The sequence below is a fragment of the Bombina bombina genome, chromosome 2 (genome assembly GCF_027579735.1).
Source record: "Bombina bombina isolate aBomBom1 chromosome 2, aBomBom1.pri, whole genome shotgun sequence".
In the NCBI taxonomy this organism is placed as follows: domain Eukaryota; kingdom Metazoa; phylum Chordata; class Amphibia; order Anura; family Bombinatoridae; genus Bombina; species Bombina bombina.
In genome coordinates, this window is record NC_069500.1 from 731,195,361 (window position 1) to 731,217,780 (window position 22,420).

Genomic DNA, 22,420 nt, shown 5'->3' on the forward strand with positions numbered 1-22,420 from the left:
GGTTTATTTTACAGGTAAGTATTTAGTTTTAAATAGGAAGACTTTAGTTAATAATATTTAATTTATTTTGTTAGATTAAAATTATATTTAATTTAGGGGGGTGTTAGGGTTAGGGTTAGACTTAGCTTTAGGGGTTAATACATTTATTAGAGTAGCGGCGAGGTCCGGTCGGCAGTTTAGGGGTTAATACTTGAGGTTAGGTGTTGGCGATGTTAGGGAGGGCAGATTAGGGGTTAATACTATTTATTATAGGGTTTGCGAGGCGGGAGTGAGGCGGTTTAGGGGTTAATACATTTATTAGAGTAGTGGCGAGGTCCGGTCGGCAGATTAGGGGTTAATAAGTGTAGGTAGGTAGCGGCGACGTTAGGGGCGGCAGATTAGGGGTTAATAAATATAATATAGGGGTCGGCGATGTTAGGGGCAGCAGATTAGGGGTACATAGGTATAATGTAGGTGGCGGCAGATTAGGGGTTAATAATATAATGCAGGGGTCAGTGATAGTGGGGGCGGCAGATTAGGGGTTAATAAGTGTAAGGTTAGGGGTGTTTAGACTCGGGGTACATGTTAGGGTGTTAGGTGCAGACTTAGAAAGTGTTTCCCCATAGGAAACAATGGGGCTGCGTTAGGAGCTTAACGCTGCTTTTTTGCAGGTGTTAGGTGTTTTTTTTCAGCCCAAACGTTTCCTATGGGGGAATCGTGCACGAGCGCGTTTTTCCAGCTAGCCGCTACCGTAAGCAACGCTGGTATTGAGAGTATAACGATACAACTGTAAATATGGAACGCAACTGCAGGTTAAAGTGATAGATTGTTTTCACTAATGAACTGGATCCACTATGGGAAGAGGAGATCCTTTTTTATCAGTGATATTAATTTTTCTTAATACTGTATAATTGTTACACAGTAATTGGTTGAGAGAAAGAGATGACTCTAGCTCTCTTGGTATTGATTTGCAATGAGAGTGGATAAGGCAAAAGGCAACAGGTTATGTGCAGGTTAAGTTTCCAGCAAGAAGTATAGGGAGAGCCTCTTACAACATTAAACACAGTTCCTCTGCTTTTGGTTCTATCACAGTTACTTCGTAGTAGTTTGCAGAAAGTTAGGAGACACAAATTAATCCCAGAGTATATGAAATGAAAGCAGTCTGTGCCGTGAAACAAGCAAACACTGTTACAACAGCTAACGTGTCAGGGATAGTTCCGGCATATATATCATCATCAAGTGGTTAAACTGTAAATAACAGACCCCAATGGTACTTGAATGTCCATACGTTTGGATACTGCCCAGCTTCTATGCAAGCTTCCCTGATTGGCAATCACAGCAATGAGTCCGGGAGAACCGGAAATGACGTGACGTCAGTCCGGTACGGCAGATCTTGAAACTTACCGGGTAAGTGAAATAAACAGGCAATTAGTTAGTGGAAGTCCCGAATTTACCTGTAGTAAGATTGTCCCAATGGTGAACTGTAGCAGACAGTCAATTCTGCAGCTTAGCAATAGTGATACCCGGCAGCTTGGAAAAGTGAATGGAAGAGAGACACTGTAATCCTTTTTGTGAGCTTTGTAGAAATGCTGTAAGAGGAAAACACGAGTCAGTGATAAATTTATAACTTTAGATATAATCAGGCTTGTATCACACCTAACTTAGGCTAGGTTTCCAGAATACTGAGCAAGGTGTGTTGAAAGAGCACCTGTTTTAAAGGAGGTGTAACCAATCAGCAGCAGGAAGCAGAATAATCCTTAAAGAGACAGTGAGAAACCCTGACAGAGAGTTGAAGTGGCGGTAAATATGCCTGTACGCTTTTTGGAGCCTAACGCAGCCCTTCAGAGAACTCTAAATACCAGCGTTATTTAAAAGGTGCGGGGGGAAAAAAACACGCGTAGCTAACGCACCCCTTTGCCCGCAAAACTCTAAATCTAGGCGCAAGTGTTTCCAGACTTACACCGAGATTACAAGTTTTGCGGTAACAGGGGTGCGTTGCTAACAAGCATTTTTTTTTCAACGCTCCCTTAAGACAATGCTGGTATTACAGGTTTTTTTAAACCCAGCGTTAGCCGCAAAAAAGTGAGCGTAGAGCAAAATTTAGCTCCACATCTCACTGTAATACCAGCGGTGAGCTGGCTAAACGTGCTCGTGCACGATTTCCCCATAGGAATCAATGGGGCAGATCGGGCTAACGCAGCCCCATTGATTCCTATGGGGAAATACTTTTTATGTCTACACCTAACACCCTAACATGAACCCCGAGTCTAAACACCCCTAATCTTACACTTATTAAACCCTAATCTGCCGCCACCTACATTATATTATTAACCCCTAATCTGCCGCTCCGGACACTGCAGCCACCTACATTATACTTATGAACCTCTAATCTGATGCCCCCAACATTGCCGAACCCTACATTATATTTATTAACCCCTAATCTGCCCCCCAACGTCGCCGCAACCTACCTACAATTATTAACCCCTAATCTGCCGCCCCCATCGTCGCTGTTACTATATTAAATTTATTAACCCCTAAACCTAAGTCTAACCCTAACACCCCCTAACTTAAATATAAAATAAATATATGTATGGGGCGGAGTCTGGCCGCGCTGGAAGATGGCAATTAATTATCTTTACTAACTGTAAGTGGGCAGATAAATTAACTCTGTTGGCGATCACCAAACTTTCGCCACTTTTTTGGGCCACATTAAGAAGATCCCAGCTGTTTGAGAAGGGAGAGCGTCATGGGCCTATATAGCAAGACGGAAGCCTCTACCTTATGCTGCAGACCGGATGAAGTTTGCTGACGACTGACAGGCACTGCCGCGATAGCGGGTCCTGTGGAGCCTAAGAAAACAGTCTGAGAGCTCTAATTTCAGCGGGACATTAACCACAGCTAGAAGAGCATACTTACCCCTGCTGCACATCTTGCCTCCTGATCCCGGCACTAACTTTTGGAGCGGACATCGGCTGTGAGGACGCTCACGTGACACGAAGGCAGCGGAGGCTTGCAGAGACAATCACCGGAACCGGGAGCCGACTTGCAGGTGAGCCGCATTGGGGCAAGTGCTGGGGAAAGGTCCGGTGTGCAATCAGAAGCCCCTTTACACCGCTCACTTTGCTGAATCAGATCACGGAGGGGAGCCTGCTCAGAAAATCCCTCACAGCTGGCGATACAGGCTCTGGCGATCCTAAGCTACAGGGACACTATCAAAGTCCTTACTGTCCCTCCCGGGGTTTTCTCTAATATAAAATAGAGCCAGCTTAACGCACACTAGCACCGTCTTATAGATCTGTACTTTTTAAAGAAGAAGCATAGGCATAAGACAGGAATAAGGAGACAGGGGAGAAAGAGGGAAAAAATATAAAGGGAAAAGGGAAAAAGGATAACAAAACAAAAAAAAAATTAAAAAATAATCCATCTACCTATTGGGTAATGCCTAACAAGAGGCAAAGCAGAGCTGATAAAGTGGTAAACACAAAACCCATGTCTCAATATTTAAAGCCTATAGACACAAGTAAAGGAGCTCACAGAGAAGAATTAGACACGATGCAGACCTCCTCCCATAATGAAGATGTCCTACAGTCCCCTTATCTCACAAAAAATGATATCTCACACCTGTCCTCTAAAGAGGATATCAAGGGAGTCCTACAAGAAATGAAAAGTCTGTTTGGAGATCTAAGAAATGACATGGCGGCTCTAGACAAAAGAATTCAAAAGGTGGAAACAAATATTGACTCTGCAGCTTCCTCAATAAAACAAAACATTACAGAGTTGCAACATCATGCAGACAATTTGCAATTCCTCAACGATAAAATTGAGGACTTGGACAACAGGGGCCGTAGGAATAACCTGTGGGTCCGTGGCGTCTCAGAAACGGTATCTCAACAGGGGATAGAGGGATATCTTCAAGCTCTGTTCAGAATAATAAAAGGAAACCCCTCAGCCACAGACATCCCATTGGAAAGGGCGCACAGAGCCCTCAGACCCAGACCCCCTAGTAAAGCTCCTCCAAGAGACATTTTTGTCAGATTCCTTAGTTATAAGGACAAAGAGGAGATCATGCAAGAGGCGAGACGCAAACATCCTATATCTCACGCAGGAGAAGAGATACAGATCTTCACGGACCTGTCACCACTGACATTGCAGAAGAGGAGAGACCTGAGTCATATAACAACATTTCTGAGGTCACAAAAGATCCAATACCGCTGGGGCTTCCCCGTCTCCATTATAGCCAACAACAACAAAAAGACGGCTATCTTTAGACCTGGCATGGACGAAAAAACATTTTATGACAACCTTTCCCTACAGGTACCCTCTTCAAGGGGCATAGGAGCAGAAGGAGAAACACCCTCTTCCCAGTCCTCCGTTGGCTGATCCTTAAGAGAGTTCGACCCTTGGGTAATGTACTGTGCACCATTAATGTTAATAGTTACAACACAGAACTTTACTGCCTGAACTGGCGCATTAGGCATTGATAAGGACTAAAAGAACTGATAAGCGTATCCTTACATGTTGTGTTTTTATTAATATCTTTTTGTTTACGCAGGAATCAGTCCTAACATGTTTTATATAGTACCAGAGGACCTATAACCAACTTTTAACATAATATAACCCAGCTGCGCGGGTCCTTCAAACTACCCCACACATATATACTACAATATGGCGCAATAGTCGTGCCCAAATTAAATAATTCTTAGGAATACCTTGCCTCCTTATTGCCCTGATAGAACTTTGCACTGGTGGGGCTGAGAGCAGAATTTTTCTTACTAACCCATCAGCCTCCTGCTTTCACAGCGCCCCTCGTAAAATACCGCAGCATCAATACCGCTACTGTCTTACCTTTTTTATGCCCTTAAGACCTGGTCCTTAGAAAAGAGTGGTCGCGGTAGCATATAGATTTAGAATCTTTCTGCGCACATTTCTAGTCAGACCGTAATAATTTACTTTATAATGTAGGGAATATTACACTTAGGCCCACGGGTAAGATAGATATTTAAGCAATACTGCTAAGCTAATCGGAAGCTCCACATCTGATTTTGTTTTTTTGTTTTTTTTTACTCCTTTGGTTCTCCTGCCTGACCTACAAATAATTTAAATTTTCTATTTGCCAAATGGATAACACGCCCTAATGACGTAATTGGGGCGTTATAGATATGTATAATTGACGTCAGTTACGGGGCTTTTCCCCTGTCAATTGGTTTACAAAACTTTGAAGTTGTCGAGTTACAAGATTGTTTTTGATATATGTATTCATTGAGCATATTTGTAATTGTTTGTACTATTTGTGTATAGAACTATACCTTTACAGCTTAGCACAAACTCAGACTGAAGTGTTAAATTAGTATCTTTCCCTATCTCCCTCTCATTTTTTCCCCCTTCTATATTCCCTCCCTTCTCCTTTTTTTTTTTTTATCATGCAGAATAAGTCCAGTAAGTTTAAAGATCACTGCAATAACCTCACCTCCATAAACGCAAAGGGTCTTAACAGCCCTGGTAAGCGATCTATTGCTCTTAGAGAACTCTCTAAGCTCCAAAGCCATATTATTTTGGTGCAAGAGATGCACTTCCAGAAAGGCAAAGAGCCAAAATGGCATCACCCAGCTTACTCTAACGCGTTCTTTGCATCGGGGGCAAGCAAAAAAGGGGGAGTGGGAATAATTCTTCACAAGTCTATCCCCTTTCACTTAACCCACGTTGAAAAAGACCCAGAGGGCAGGTATATAATGGTCACTGGTACACTATATGGACATTACATCACATTGGCCTCAATATACTCACCTAGCGTCTCTCAAGATAGCTTTGTCAAAAAAGTAGCAAACATTTTACTAGAGCACTCAAAAGGGACCACATTTCTGGCTGGAGATTTTAATTTGGTAGCTAACCCTTCAGTAGATTCCTCAAAAGGCAACACCTGCACCCCTTCCTCCACAATCCGGCAGGTCAACTCCACCCTTAAAGATATAGCACTACACGACACATGGAGAACTCTACACCCGGATTTGAGAGATTACTCCTTCTATTCAATACCCCAATACCCCATAACAGTTACTCGAGAATAGATTACATCCACACAGATTCTTGTGGCCTTTCAATCACACAAAAGTGTGATATCGGTCACATCACTTGGTCGGACCACGCACCAGTCACTTGCTCGGTCTTTTGGCCAGACATCCCTATCACACATCACTCATGGACACTAGACGCCACAATGTTAGACGACCCCTTAATTTTGGAGGATATTCGTAAGACACTAAAAGAATACTTTGAATTAAACACTTATCCAACCTCAACGACCCAGACAATCTGGGAAGCCCATAAGAGCGTAGTACATGGGGGCCTTTATCAAGCATAAAGCCATAATCAACAAGCGTTATCGAGAAAAATATAGTCACATACTAACCACACTAAACACACTTGAAGATACTCATAAACTAGACCCTTTAAATTTAGAAGTTAAAAATAAATTAACCTCCACGAAATCAGAACTGAATAAATGCCTGGAGGAATCCCAGCAAAAAAAAGCTCTATATTTAAAGCAATTCTATTATGAAGGAGGGAATAAACCCGGGAAAATTTTGGCCAGATCCCTCAAACAAAAACAACTTCATTCTTACATTCACACGATCAAAACTAAAGATGTTCATCACCTGAACAGTAGCTCACAGATTGCAGCTGCATTCCGCAGCTACTATCACTCACTATATAACATCAGGAAAGACCAGGAGAGGAGAGATGCAACTCATAGTCTAAATTTGAACAAAATTGACTCATATCTCCACGATATTGGCTTACCAACCTTAACTAAAGAGGCCGCAGATTATTTAGACTCTCCCATTACTAAAGAAGAATTAGCTCAGGCTATCAAAGACTCCCCACAGGAAAAAGCCCAGGCCCGGACGGCTTTACTATGACCTATTACAAAAAATTTGTAGACAAGGTTTCTGTCCCCCTCCTCCACTTATTTAACAACCTGGGGGAGGACTCTCAGCTATCTAAGGTTCTCCTGGAGGCTCATATCACCGTAATCCCCAAACCCGGCAAGACCCCAGATTCCCCACAAAATTTCAGGCCTATATCCTTAATTAACACAGACATGAAACTACTAGCAAAAATCTTAGCGGCCCGTCTAAATAAATATCTTCCAGAGTTAATATCTAATGACCAGGTGGGTTTTGTCCCGGGGAGGGAGGCCAAGGACAACACCAATAAAGTACTCCAACTAATTTCCCATGCAAGAGCATTAAAAACTCCTTTGGTCCTGTTCTCAACCGACACGGAGAAGGCCTTCGACAGAGTCGATTGGCTTTTTCTGCGTAAGGTTATGGAGACGATGGGCTTTAACAACATTTTCCTAAACACAGTGTTTGCGTTATATTCAAACCCCAACGCCAGAATTAGAGTGAATGGTACATTATCCAAATATTTTTCCATAAGTAATGGCACTAGGCAGGGGTGCCCACTGTCCCTGCTCCTGTTCACGCTGTCGATTGAGGCCTTAGCTCATAGAGTTAGGAAAAATCAGAATATCACAGGCTTGCGCATTGACGGCACCGAATACAAGCAGGCTTTGTACGCGGACGATGTCCTCTATACCATAACAAATGCTAGCATCTCACTCCCGGCACTACTATCCGAGCTGAAATCATTCGGATCAGTATCCAATTTCCTTCTTAACTTAAATAAGTCGGAGCTTTTAAATATAAATACATGCCCTAAGATTATACAAACTTTGCAGAAAGAGCATAATATCAAAATTGCTACTCACAAACTAAAAAACTTGGGGATTTATCTAACCTCTGACCCTTCGGATCTTCTTAAACAGAACTATGGGCTCCTTAAAAACAACATAGCTGCAGTCCTTTCCTCATGGAGTTATAGGACCCTTCCGTGGTTGGGTAGGGTAGGCGTCAAATGAATGTCCTTCCACGGATTTTATATATTTATCAAACAGTCCCCATTGCACTACCTGCTGGTTATCTTGATCAGCTTCAAAACTTAATCGAACAGTATGTGTGGGACAGAGTCAGACCGCGACTACCCAAACGCACCATGTATCTACCATGAGACAGAGGAGGCTTGGGCCTTTCTGATTTAAAATCATACAGGACTGCTGTCATTCTACAAAGAATTGTTGAATGGTCACACAACACAGACCATAAGGCCTGGGTACAGCTAGATAGAAAAATTCTTAAACTAAACAACATGGGCACCCTTGCCTGGATAGCCCCCAGAGAAGGCCAAAAAGCATCTTGCAGTACCACATGATAGAGGAGACTCTTAGGGTCTGGGATAGAACTATAGCTATCTCTACAAATGTTTCCACAAAGTGTTCCCCTCTCCTTCCGATCATTGAGAACCCAGAACTCCCTTATTATCAATTAAGTCATCGACAATCTAATCCCTATAGCCTCAGGGAGGGATCGGTACGAGGTATTACTGAAAACAGGAACATTATGCCCCATGTAAGTTTGAAGGAAATGCACACAGACATTTTTAAATCTTGGATATATTACAGCCAGTTAATCCACTTCATATCAACCCATAAAAGCAAGCAAGACTTAGGGAGGCAACTAACACCTTTCGAGGATTTATGCATTAGAGCGCACACCCCAAGACACCTTATATCTTTGATTTATAAAATATTGCTCGTCCCCGAGGCGGAGACACTTCCTACATATACCGATCAATGGCACAGAGAACTTAACTCCCAATATGACTGTAAAATTTGGCTGAAAGCCTTCAGCCTGATCGGGAAATCCTCTATATCAGGTGGTACCTCACTCCGTTGAGGTTGCACAAATTATTTCCTGCTCTGAGCTCCACGTGCTGGAGGGGCTGTGGAGAAGAGGGGTCCCTTCTTCATATTTGGTGGCACTGCCCGAGTTTGGAGAGTTTCTGGTCCGCAGTTATAAGACAAATGTCCACAATTCTTCACATCCAAATTCCAAATACCCCAGAGATTATCCTATTCCTATCCCTGTCTAAAACACAGAGTGACGCGCATCTGGCCCTATTGCTGATAATGATCCGGAGCCAAGAAGTTAATTCCCAGAAAATGGAAATCACAGGCTATTCCTACAATAGAGGAATGGCGAGCCCAGGTAGATGAGACTCTTCTCTTAGAGAGGTTTCACTATCTTAAAACACACAACTGGCAACTTTCGAAATGATTACTGCCCTGTGGAGGGGCACTATTTAATTTTGTCATCCTCCTTCCACTTTTTTTTTTTCTCTCCTTCACATTACTGACCCTTCTCTCCCCTCCCCCTCCCTCTTTTCTTGACACATCTTTATAACTATTATATTCACACTACACTCAGTCTGTTTACTTAAAATCTTGTGCTCACAATTTGAAAAATGTAGAAAAAATTTAAAATGAAAAATGGACACTTGGTTCCCAACTTTGGTCTTTTTCCGAAGGATGGGTACTCCTACTGAAGATGTGATTTTGATGGTGGAAGACTTGTTTGCAAAATTTGATGGAAAATGTGCCATATGAGTCTTTTTTTTTGTTTGTTTTCTTATTGTCTTTTCACCCTCTGTTTGTATATTGATATTTCACATCAATAAAGCTTTTAAAATATATATATATATATGTAAAGAAAATAACTACAATTAAATAAATTAATCCTATTTAAAACTAAATGCTTACCATAAAATAAACCCTAAGCTAGCTACAATATAACTAATAATTACATTGTATCTAGCTTAGGGTTTATATTTATTTTACAGGCAAGTTTGTATTTATTTTAACTAGGTACAAGTTTTAAATCTAGTTGAACTATCTAGTTGTAATACTTTGATATCTGAACTGACGATATAGTGAACCTAACTTGGGAGTGTGTCTCCTACTATAATACGCTGAGACTTAATGTCTCACATTAGTTGATAATTGTATAATTCTTCCAGCTCTGGGGTATATTTGTGTAACCAATTTGAAATTTAACCTAGTACACTCTTATTATTGGAGGATCTTAGGACCAGTATAATTTTATGCTGTACAACTTGAAGCGTAACTATTTCTGTATTTACTACCTGTGTATTTAACCGCCAAACTATAGAGCACAAACGGTTAACTATAACACATGCACTGATACAGATATAAATAATTACCAGAGGGTATATACCGAATAAATATACAATTAAAAACTACATGAGTAACTTGGTAATATTTGATAAGCAGGTTATGACCATTACGTTACGCTATGCTATGTCCAATTATACAGTTAACTGATCCCACGGCTATAACTAGGGCGACACTTGGATTGATAGAGCTGCAAGTTAAACCACACATCAACCTACTGAATAGTATGCTATTGCGCTACTATAAGATATATAAATATGTAAATCGATTTAATATCTAAATCACAAATTACTGGAGGATCTAGAGACTTGCATAGTTTTATACTGTAAAATTTGAAGTGCAACCATTTCTGCACTCACTACCTATGTATTTAACCACTAATATACTATAGAGCACAAGCGGTTAACCATAACATTTGGGTATGTAATTATACAGATAGAAATTATTACCAGAGGGTATATATCAAACAGATATACAACTAACAACTATACGAGTACCTTGGTAACAATTGATAAGCAGCTTATGATCGTTACGTTACGTTATGTTGTGATCAATTATATAGTTAACTGATCTCAGAGTTATAACTAATGGGACACACAGATCGATAGAGCCTCAGGTTAAATTACACAATAACCTACTGAACAGTATGCTACAGCGCTACTATAAGAATCTTTTATAGTAATAAGGACCTTCAGATTTAATATATAAATCGATTCTATACTTTGATCACAAGTTACACTATCAGAACGGTAATCCTTTACTCAACAATTTAAACATTAACATAGAGCAATACAGAGATTTTGATTTTATTTCATATTTCTGCCAAGTGTACTATGAGGTAGTACCCACCTCTACAATTATCGTACTAAGCAATTCTTTCTTAATCCTCAATTGTAGCTACAATTGTATACAACATTACCTAGTGTTATTATAATCTATGTGAGTATCTATACTGCTGTGGTCTTTATATAATCTGGGGTCCTATACAATACAATATTTTATTACACAGGCTGTATACTGACAGCCTCTGATTATTTGTATACCTATACACACATGAGTAGAGACATTGGATCACATATGCTTATAATAGCCTTGTTATAACTATGATACTTATTAAGGCTACATTCTCCTAAATCTTTTAGAACAAGGTCTATGAGGTGATGCACCTACTATATAAGGTGCAAAGAATTTAACAGAAAGACGTTTTACATTAATAGCCAACTGATACCGTATGAATACAATTTGGCTTTACTGTATGTATTAACAATTTTCTGTCAATCTAATATCCCATTTATTGTGAGACACTATACAAATATCTCACAATTTAGACCTTGGGTGAGTTCACACAAATATATATCTGAGTTATGCATAACATAATACAACCTTACCTGCTACAACTACTAGTTCTCTAGGGTTTTTAAGTGTGCCCATTTTTTAACATTATCTATTAAAGTTCAACATTTTAAAGTGTCCAATTTTTTTCTACACATACACCACGCTATACTTACAATCATTTTTTTTTTTTTTTTTTTTTTATCAAAGTTTTTTATTGAGGCAATAAGAGAAAGAAAAAGCATAAACATAATATACATTCTGTATCATTTTGATAAATTTTGCATACAAGACATTGTTTACCCATTGGACAATGAAACCTTTTCATATAAGAGAGTGAAAAAATCTTAATTCCTACATCATATATGTATCTCTCCATAAGTACATAAAACATAATGAAAATAAAGGACATTGTATGCGAATACAAAATAAAATACACATAATCAAGTATTACCTCATTTTTCCTTTTGTTTCCTATATAAACACACAACAAAGTTATAAAATTTGAACAACCATAACAACTTATACATCTTATAGAATGATATGTTAATTATAAAATAGATGTATTTATTATCTGAAAATTTACAAATTATATGGAGTCATAACAAGTTGCTCCTACTAAATGCACAAAATTAGAGGGCGAGTTGAGAAAATCGTCCTCAGTTTCTCTGTAAACAAAAAAAATAAGAGCAACTTATATCATTATAGTATCAATAGCGGATAAACACCGCTTTTATGAGGGGGGGCAGGGCTAGATAGTACGACTGCCCGGTAATGTCTTGGGTCTCTAGATTTTTATGTATATAATGGATGAGGGAAGCTCCTGATAAAGCTATGCGCATGGGGGGATATTAATATATATGAAATATAAAATATAGGGGGCTTCTAGATGAGCTCCACTCCTAGGGAAGTGCCAACAATATGCGATGTGGGGAAAAGGAGTAGGAGTATGACCCGCAGGCAACAAGTACCGGCGGGAAAGGAAGGAGAGGAGCCCAACAGGAACATCTGAGTTGTTCCAACAAGAAATTCAGCATGGGGGGCATCATTATCTAGAAGTATAAATATAATAAGGCTTACAATGAATCCCTCACATGTAGCTTTGGTATATTAAAGGTGGGATTCATATATAGGGAGAACATATAAATGAGATTCAGCTCCTTGAAATGTACCCCAGAATAATTCATCTGTATGTTGCTTGTGGAGTATGTTTGCAAAATAGGTGCAACAGCGCATAAGGGTGTAAATGAACAATTCAGAATAAACCTTTGAGTTTGTGTATAGAGAGAGATACATAACTGGTATGGACATATGCAATAATAAAAGGTTATATAGGTGGAAACAGTGCATGTGGAGACTTAGTAAGGGTAGCGAGAAGTAAATACTTGAGGCTTAAAAGTAGAAACTCATGAAGATGCGTGCACTGAACAATAATCTAACTCCTCTTTGTAGCTATAATACTAGTACAGTTAGTATTGTTTATATAGTATGTAGTAATAAACTTGGTATAATAGAAGTACTTCCCCACATGAGCTCAATATTTATAACAGCAGTAATAGATAATATATGGAGCGCCTGACAAAGTAAAATAAGACCGAAGCCTCACACCGGGATATCCTGAGATATAGTAGTGAAAATGGACAACCGAAGTATGAGACAAATGGAACCACTATACTCTATCAGGGAAATACAAATACCTGGAGTCACCAAGTGTAAGGAGTACTAATATATACGGCAAAAAGCCGCAATACCAGCTTTCAGATCGTGAGGGCATCTATGAGTAGTGGGTGGCACTTAGATATTAATTAATCTTCATTCAAGGACCTCAAGAAGGCCATAAGATGGCACAATATGGGTTATGGAGCTCTAAACCAGCTCCCCAAATTTTGAGTATTACAGGTAATGTCATATGACCTCTGTGAATCCAATTCCACTATTCTCACCCATGTTTGGCTAAGGATATATAGTGATGTTACTCAAGCAAAAATACACTGAAATTGTGACTTATAAGTGTAGTGCTTAGAGAGGTAAAAGGGTTGTCAAAATATATTGTGCACTGGATCCCCAGCTCGTAACATTATATGAAATACACACCTAAACATATACAAAGTTTGTTGCAGACAGTCAAAATATTGATCCGTGCTGTGTTACCAGAGTACATATATAATGACCACACATAGAAGAGCTGTCTGTCTCAAGTCGCTCTCCACTACAGTCCAATGTTTGCATTTCTAACCTATGCCAGCTCGGCGTGACTGTAGAAAGGAAGCTATGTATACATCAAGTGCAGCGTGTTCATCCTCCAGCTCACAAACTGCATCCAGTCTCCGCCAGATCAGGCCATATGTGAAATCCTCTACTGTAAGGAACAGATGGCTTAAGGATGCTTTCACCTCAAGATCCCAGCGGGACACTGTGCTCCCCGTAAAAGTCCCGGTAAGCTGGCACGGACATTCCATGCTGAGCCGAGTGCTAAAGGTTTTAGAGAGAATCGCACTGTGCTGAACCTCACTGTCATGCGTCTCCTCTGCTAAGACAGGGCAGATTGTAATCGGCTGTGTCAGGCTCTCTATGGTGAGTTCCTGCTGCGTCTCAAGATGGCGTCCATTTTCCAACAGGGGGCCGGCCGCATCCCCCATAGATAACATCAAGCTAGGAGACCCAGGTTTCACAGCCATATGTGGTAATATCACACTCTTTTATATATTTTGTTTGGAAGAGGATTTGCTATAAGCGTCTAGGATGTTATGGTAAACAAAGTAATAAGGTAAATGTTGTATTTGTATCAGAGGTGCTATTCCACATCAGATGATATAGACTTAACCCCTCTAGAGTTATGGTAGAGACACTAAGTCAGTATTAACTCAAATTAGGCAGGCATGTATCATATGACATAGATAGGTAAAATGAGGATTAGGCATACAATGTTATTACTTGCAACAGCATATGAATAATTTGGCGAAAGCCCAGCATACAACCTGACACCTAGTTCCCACTTGAATGAGAAGTCCGTTACTACAGGAATTAGGAAGGCAGTTGAGGCTTCTTTGCAAATAGAAAGTAGGCTTAAAGCGTTTCTCTGTGGTGTGAGCTAAGCGGTAGTTCCCTGAAAGCCGGGACCGGCAATAGCTGATGACGTCACAGGCAGGAACACAGGCAGCGTCTCTCACGCTGTGAAGCAGAGTGCTGACAGGAAGATTCAGTTCAAACGGCTGATTGCAGGAAGGTAGATTGTGAAGCCGGATTGGCTCAGAATTCACTACGGTTAGAGAATCAATAATCCAGCAAAAGGAATGGTAAGTGACAGGTTTAAATAGGATAAGGAGGAGATAAGGGGCCAATAGGGAAAGGCAAAAGAGATTCTGACATATCCCCCCCCCCCAAAAGAACCCACAGCGAGGGTTCAAGGACTAGGGCGATCCGGATTCCGGCGATGAAATAAGGTAACACAACGAGGTGCTGATACAGCGGAGGCAGGTTCCCAAGAATCCTCAGCATGATCATAGCCCTTCCAATGGATCAAGTATTCCAAGCGACCTCTTCGGCGTCTGGAGTCAAGAATAGACTGGACCTCGTATTCCACATCCTGAGAGACAACATGCGAAACGGTATTAGATGGTAAATGTCCATCATGACATGGTTTGATCAGGGAGACATGGAAAGTGGAATGAATCTTGTATGAGTCGGGGAGTCTAAGGGTGACAGTAGCCGGGTTTCTGATAGCCAGAATTGGGAATGGACCAATGAAGAGTTTACTCAACTTCCGAGATGGAGTGTGCAAACGAAGGTTCTTGGTAGACAACCAGACTAGCTGACCAACCTGGTACTGAGGTTGTGGCGTGTGTCGCAAATCGTAGAACTTTTTATGGGAAGCTTGAGCATGCTTGATGTTGTCCCGAGCAACCGCAAAGGTTTCTGAAATGTCATTGACAGTATCATTAACAGTCGGATTTGGGGATGGCAAGTAAGGTAAGTAGTCAATCCTGGGATGTATTCCATGGTTGATAAAAAACGGACTGAAACCAGTTGATGAGTTAGTGGCATTATTGTAGGCAAATTCCGCCAACGCAAGATGGTCAGCCCAAAATTCCTGTTGATTGGAACAGAAACAGCGGAGATACTGTTCCAACCACTGATTCGTGCGTTCTGCTTGCCCATTGGTCTGAGGGTGATATGAAGTAGTGAGTTTTTGAGTTATGTTCAAAGTCCTACAAAGATGTCTCCAGAAACGGGACGTGAATTGTGATCCTCTGTCGGTTAATATGACCAAGGGAAGGCCATGCAAACGAACTATCTCTTTGATGAACATGTCACTCGTTTGTTGTGCGGTGGGTGTGCCAACCGCCGGTAAGAAATGGGCCATTTTTGACAGGAGATCGACTACTACAAGTATGGAGGTGTAGGAGGAAGATTTCGGCAGGTCGACAATGAAATCCATTGCAAGATGGGTCCAAGGAGTCTCAGGGACTGGGTAAGGCTGTAAAAGGCCTACTGGAAAAGAATGTGATGGTTTAGTAGTGGCACAAGTAGTGCAATGAGTGATGTAGTCATGAACAGACGTAGCCATAGCTGGCCACCAGTAGTGCCGTTTAAGGAGATTCAACGTTTTCCATTCCCCAAGGTGTCCTGTAAGAGGAGAGTCATGATAAACTTGAAGGAGAGTGGTCCTGTAAGTAGGAGGAATATAAAGTTGATCAGCATGGAAGAGAAGACCATTAGATTTCTTATGAAGCAGATGTATAGGTTTTGTGGGATCCTCAAGCTGAGATTTCTGGAAGGCTGGATCTGAGTTAACAATCATACCTAAGAATTTTGAGCTAGGGATGATGGAGGTTGGAATGTCAGTCAAAGGTGGTCTAGTGTCTCTTCTGGATAAAGCATCAGCCTTACCATTGCGGATCCCAGGGCGGTACATGATGACAAAGTCGAAGCGGGAGAAGTACAAGTTCCACCGAAGTTGTCTGGCAGATAATGTCCTGTTTTGTTGCAGATATTGCAAATTTTTGTGGTCTGTTATAATGATAGTGGGGAACTTGGCACCTTCCAAGAGGTGTCTCCACTGGTCAAAAGCAGATTTTATTGCTAAAAGTTCTTTCTCCCCAACAGGGTAGTTACGTTCAGCTGGAAGCATGAGCCTGGATAAATACGCGACAGGATGCATAGAATCAGTGAGCGATTGTTTTTGTGACAGCACTGCCCCCAGAGCATAATCTGAAGCATCAACCTCAACTATATATTGTAGTTCAGCATCAGGGAATGTGAGTATTGGTGCAGTGGTGAAGTCAGTTTTTAATTTTTCAAAAACCCTCTGACAGTCTGAAGTCCAGTTGAATGGTTGAGTTTGTTTTGTTAGGTCAGTGAGAGGTCTGGCAGTATGAGCGAAATTTTTAATAAATTTACGATAAAAATTCGCAAAACCGAGGAATCTTTGCACCTCTTTTCTGGTTTTTGGAGTGGGCCACTGAATGATAGCTTGGATTTTAGAATCATCCATCTTAATACCTTTATTAGAAATGACATAGCCTAGAAATGTGACTTGTGTGCTGTTAAACTCACATTTTTCTAATTTCGCATACAAGCGGTGTTCACGGAGCCGTGCTAGAACAGTTCTTACATGTGTAATATGTTCTTGTTGGTTGTCAGAAAAGATAAGTATATCATCTAGATATACAACGATAAAATTATCTAGTATGTCTTTAAATATATCATTTATGAAGCACTGAAATGTTGCTGGAGCATTACACAACCCGAAAGGCATGACTGTATATTCATACAGGCCATAACGAGTTCTGAAAGCTGTTAACCATTCATCTCCAGCCCTCATTCGTATGAGATTATAAGCCCCCCGAAGGTCCAGCTTTGTAAAGACCTTTGCAGTACGTAATCTCTCGATAAGCTCAGGAATGAGCGGTAAGGGGTAGCGGTTTTTCTTAGTTCTCTTATTTAACTCCCTATAATCAATGATAGGCCTAAGTGACTGGTCTTTATTCTTTACAAAAAAGATACCAGCCCCAGCTGGAGAGGTGGAGGGTCTTATAAAACCCTTTGTGAGATTTTCTTGCAAGTACACTTTTAAATGATCTAGTTCGGGTTTGGAAAGTGGATATATGTGACCTACAGGTATGGTTGCGCCTGGCAATAAGTCGATAGGACAATCATATGGCCTATGTGGTGGGAGTGTTTGTGCATCAACCTTATTAAAAACATCTTGAAAATCAGAATAATCATCAGGTATTATACTAGTGGTTGAAAGTAGAATGTTGTTAATAGGGTAGCATGTCTGTGAACAATAAGATGAAGATAAGTTAACAGTCATTTGTTCCCAATCAAACTCAGGTTTATGTATTTGTAACCAAGTGAGCCCAAGGATAATAGGGAAAAGGGGACTTGGTATAACGTCAAAGCTAAGTGACTCCCTGTGACCAGTGTTAGAATGCATAAGTAAAGGTATGGTTTCTAAAGTTATGGGACCTGTTGAAAGAGATGAACCATCCACCAAATTAATAGAGACAGGAGACTGTTTTGCTTGTGTAGGTATTTTATTACTATTTACAAGATCAAAATCTATATAGTTCCCTGATGCTCCAGTATCGATAACTGCGTCAATCCTTATACTGTGTTGATCCCACTGTAATGTAAGAGGTATGGATATATGAGGTGGTGTTAACTTAGTAAATGATAGTGATACAGTGTTAGTGGTATTCTTACCTAATTTCATCTTCTTTAACAAAGGACAGGCGTTCACATCATGCTCTGGGGCAGCGCAGTACATGCACAATCTATGTGCTCTTCTCCTTCCTTTTTCCTCTGTTGAGAGGGGGCCTCTAATAAAGCCGATATCCATAGGAGTTTCAGTCTCCTTAGGAAGAGTTGAGGATGGATTGGAGCGTCTGTAAGAAGCTGGTGGGTTGTTAGCCCTTTCTTGTTTGCGTTCGCGCAACCTTCTATCAATAGTGGTACAATGGATGAACAAGTCTTCCAATCTCTCTGGGACACCAGTGCGGGACAGTTCATCCTTGATGTCCTCAGAGAGCCCAGATCTAAATTGGTGTTTAAGTGATGGTTCATTCCATTTAGAATCAACTGCATATATTTTAAACTGTGAGATGTAATTCTCAACGGGTTGTCTGCCTTGTCGCAGGGCCCTAAGAGAGGTTTCTGCGGTCTCCTGTTTAAATGGATCATCATAAAGTAATGAAAAGGCTGTTAAGAAATCCTGAATGGAATTTAATATGGGATTTTGTGTTTCAAACAGGCTGTCTGCCCAAGCAAGAGGCTCACCCCTCAAATAAGAAATTATTGTTAGTACCTTTATTCTGTCATTACTGTACGTTCTTGGTTTAAGTTCAAACAGTAGGATACAAGCATTTCTGAATTCTTTAAATGTAGCTCTATTACCAGTGAATTTGTCAGGTAATGATACCTGGGGCTCAGGAAGTACTTCAGTATGTGCAGGTTTAGCTGTGTAAATCTCTCTAAAACAATCTTTCAGGACCTGGTTTTCTGTTTGTACCTCCCTGAGTGTTTGGGTAATTGTATCCATACGTTGTGTTAGAGAGGTAACCTGGTTAGCTAATTCATTCACATCCATAATTGCTTATAACCTCTATTTTTTAGGCTGGATTATTATATCACACTCTTTTATATATTTTGTTTGGAAGAGGATTTGCTATAAGCGTCTAGGATGTTATGGTAAACAAAGTAATAAGGTAAATGTTGTATTTGTATCAGAGGTGCTATTCCACATCAGATGATATAGACTTAACCCCTCTGAAGTTATTATATGCCAGAAGTGAGAGTTATGGTAGAGACACTAAGTCAGTATTAACTCAAATTAGGCAGGCATGTATCATATGACATAGATAGGTAAAATGAGGATTAGGCATACAATGTTATTACTTGCAACAGCATATGAATAATTTGGCGAAAGCCCAGCATACAACCTGACACCTAGTTCCCACTTGAATGAGAAGTCCGTTACTACAGGAATTAGGAAGGCAGTTGAGGCTTCTTTGCAAATAGAAAGTAGGCTTAAAGCGTTTCTCTGTGGTGTGAGCTAAGCGGTAGTTCCCTGAAAGCCGGGACCGGCAATAGCTGATGACGTCACAGGCAGGAACACAGGCAGCGTCTCTCACGCTGTGAAGCAGAGTGCTGACAGGAAGATTCAGTTCAAACGGCTGATTGCAGGAAGGTAGATCGTGAAGCCGGATTGGCTCAGAATTCACTACGGTTAGAGAATCAATAATCCAGCAAAAGGAATGGTAAGTGACAGGTTTAAATAGGATAAGGAGGAGATAAGGGGCCAATAGGGAAAGGCAAAAGAGATTCTGACAGGTAATCTCCGAGTAATAGCGATCTCCTCCTGCAATTTAAGTGAGTGTACTTCAGTATCGGTAGTGACAACTGCGCCATCCTCCGATGCCTCTGTACTCTGGAATGCAGATTTTACAAGGGACCGGAGATTGTCAAATCTCTTACTCATCTTCTGGTATAGGCGCATCAGTAGTTGTAATATTGTGCTATCGGCTTCCCTCATCTTCAGATCAGAAGCGAAGTGCTATAGTTTAGTTGGAGCTGCGTTACCCAAGTCAACGATCCAATCCAGGGCTTCCAGTGAAAAGAAATATATAATATAGACATCCAGTGATGCAGAATCCTCTGTTAAAATCTAAATGCTATAGTTAGTATAGCAATGTCTCCAAAATAATCAGATATTCATTAAAATATTAGTAGTACATGAGGAGCTCCTAGTTTTTGCGTCTTAGCTCGGCTGTTGCCTAGCCCCGCCCCCATACTTACAATCATTTTTGTGCGTTTGAGTGCTATTTAGTGTACACTTTTTTTGCAACTGTCTTTGGTTGTTTATGTAAATATGTGAATCTGTACACAGCACCTAAGGGCCATAATTACTGTTAATAAGTCCATCCTTATATCATTACTAGCCCATCCCCTAATACTTGCTATCACAACCCCTCTTTTTTGAGTGTAGTGTTTGGTGTAATTGTAATTTATGTTAGGATTTATTTTACAGGTAAATTTGTACTGATTTTAACTAGGTAGTTATTAAATAGTTAATAACTATTTAATAACTATTGTACCTAGTTAAAATAAATACAAACTTGCCTGTAAAATAAATATAAACCCTAAGCTAGATACAATGTAACTATTAGTTATATTGTAGCTAGCTTAGGGTTTATTTTATAGGTAAGTATTTAGTTTTAAAGAGGATTAATTTATTTAATTGTAGTAATTTTATTTTGTTTTATTTAAATTATTTTTAAGTTAGGAGGGTGATAGGGTTAGACTTAGGTTTAGGGGTTAATAAATTTAATATAGTTGCGGAAACATTGGGGGCGGCAGATTAGGGGTTAATAAAATGTAACTAGTATTTGCGAGGTGGGAGTGCGGCGGTTTAGGGGTTAATATATTTATTACAGTGGCGGCGATGTCCGGTCGGCAGATTAGGGGTTAAAAACTTTATTAAAGTGTTTCCGATGTGGGGGGGGGGCTCGGTTTAGGGGTTAATAGGTAGTTTATGGGTGTTAGTGTACTTTTTAGCACTTTAGTTAAGAGTTACTCTTAACTACTGACTTTTAAATGCGGTAGAAGTCTTGACAGGAGAGGCTGTATCGCTCACTTCTTCCAAGACTTGTAATACCGGCGTTAGGCAAGTCCCATTGAAAAGATAGGATACGCAATTGACGTAAGGGGATTTGCATTAAGCTCGAGTTGCGGAAGAAAAGTGAGCGGTACACCTGTACCTGCCAGACTCGTAATACCAGCGGGCGTTAAAAAGCTGCTTTTTAAGGCTAACGCAAGACTCGTAATCTCGCCAATAGTGTTTTACAATATGGCAAACGTAATACTTTTGTGATCACTCCACTAGAGAATATCTCTTGCTACAATAGGGGCAACAGATATAATTGCTTACACCAGAGGGAAACATACTGGATCAATTGTTTCCAGTCCCTCTTTCCCTCTGGTTTAAACAAGGTCATTGACTTAGCTGCTTTTTGATGTATATTGCACATCTCGGTATGAGAGGTTAGCTGGTTACTTACTGGAATATATGATACACTATTTATTTTCATAAGGATTTCTGTGAGAGAAAGATTCTATGATCTAGTGAAACATTATCCTTATTATCCTATTGATTGTCTATGGGTCCATTAGCATTGGACACATGCTAATATACTAACGTCTCTTCCTCTGGTTCTCTTCCTAATATATACCACTATCGGTTGATTGGCCATTATTTGGTTAATATATATTGGACATATTTTTTATATTAATAATTTACAATAGACCCTTATAGTATTGTACGAATATATATTAGTTTCTCTTACATATAAAAACACAACACACGTTAATACAATCCCTTTGATTACACCTAGTCCTATAATCACAGAGTTTTTTTTTAGAAAACAGTGCTATAGAATCCATATAGTTATCCCCCAATACCATATTTAAGCTAAATGATTATATGACACATCTATCAGTCACAATAGCACATAGTTATACATTTGTATTAATTAACATATTTAATTTATGCACATTTATGTACTGTCTCTATTTATTATTAGTATCACATTACCTTTGTTTTTTTAAACCTTAATTTTTCTTATTCAACTGTATTTCTTCACATTATTCTATTGATCTATTCATAGATCAACTTTCATTATAAACTTCATGTCACTGCATATGCTCTGAGATGCGTTATGATTGTGATACTATTTATCACATTATACTTTTAAAAATTCCTTATAATTACTATAAGTACAGTTCATATGACTGTTCTTCTCCACACTATTATATTGATTTAGTAGATTTACTATAAAAATATACTTTATATCACTGCATATGCTTTAAGATGCGGTACTATTTATCACATTATAGACAGACATCCCAACTCTCCCTGAAGTTCAGGGAGTCTCCCTGATTGTAATAGCGACTCACTGCTGCCAGCAAATGGAATGCAATCTCCCTGAAACTCCAAGTAACATGATCCAATGTGGCCCA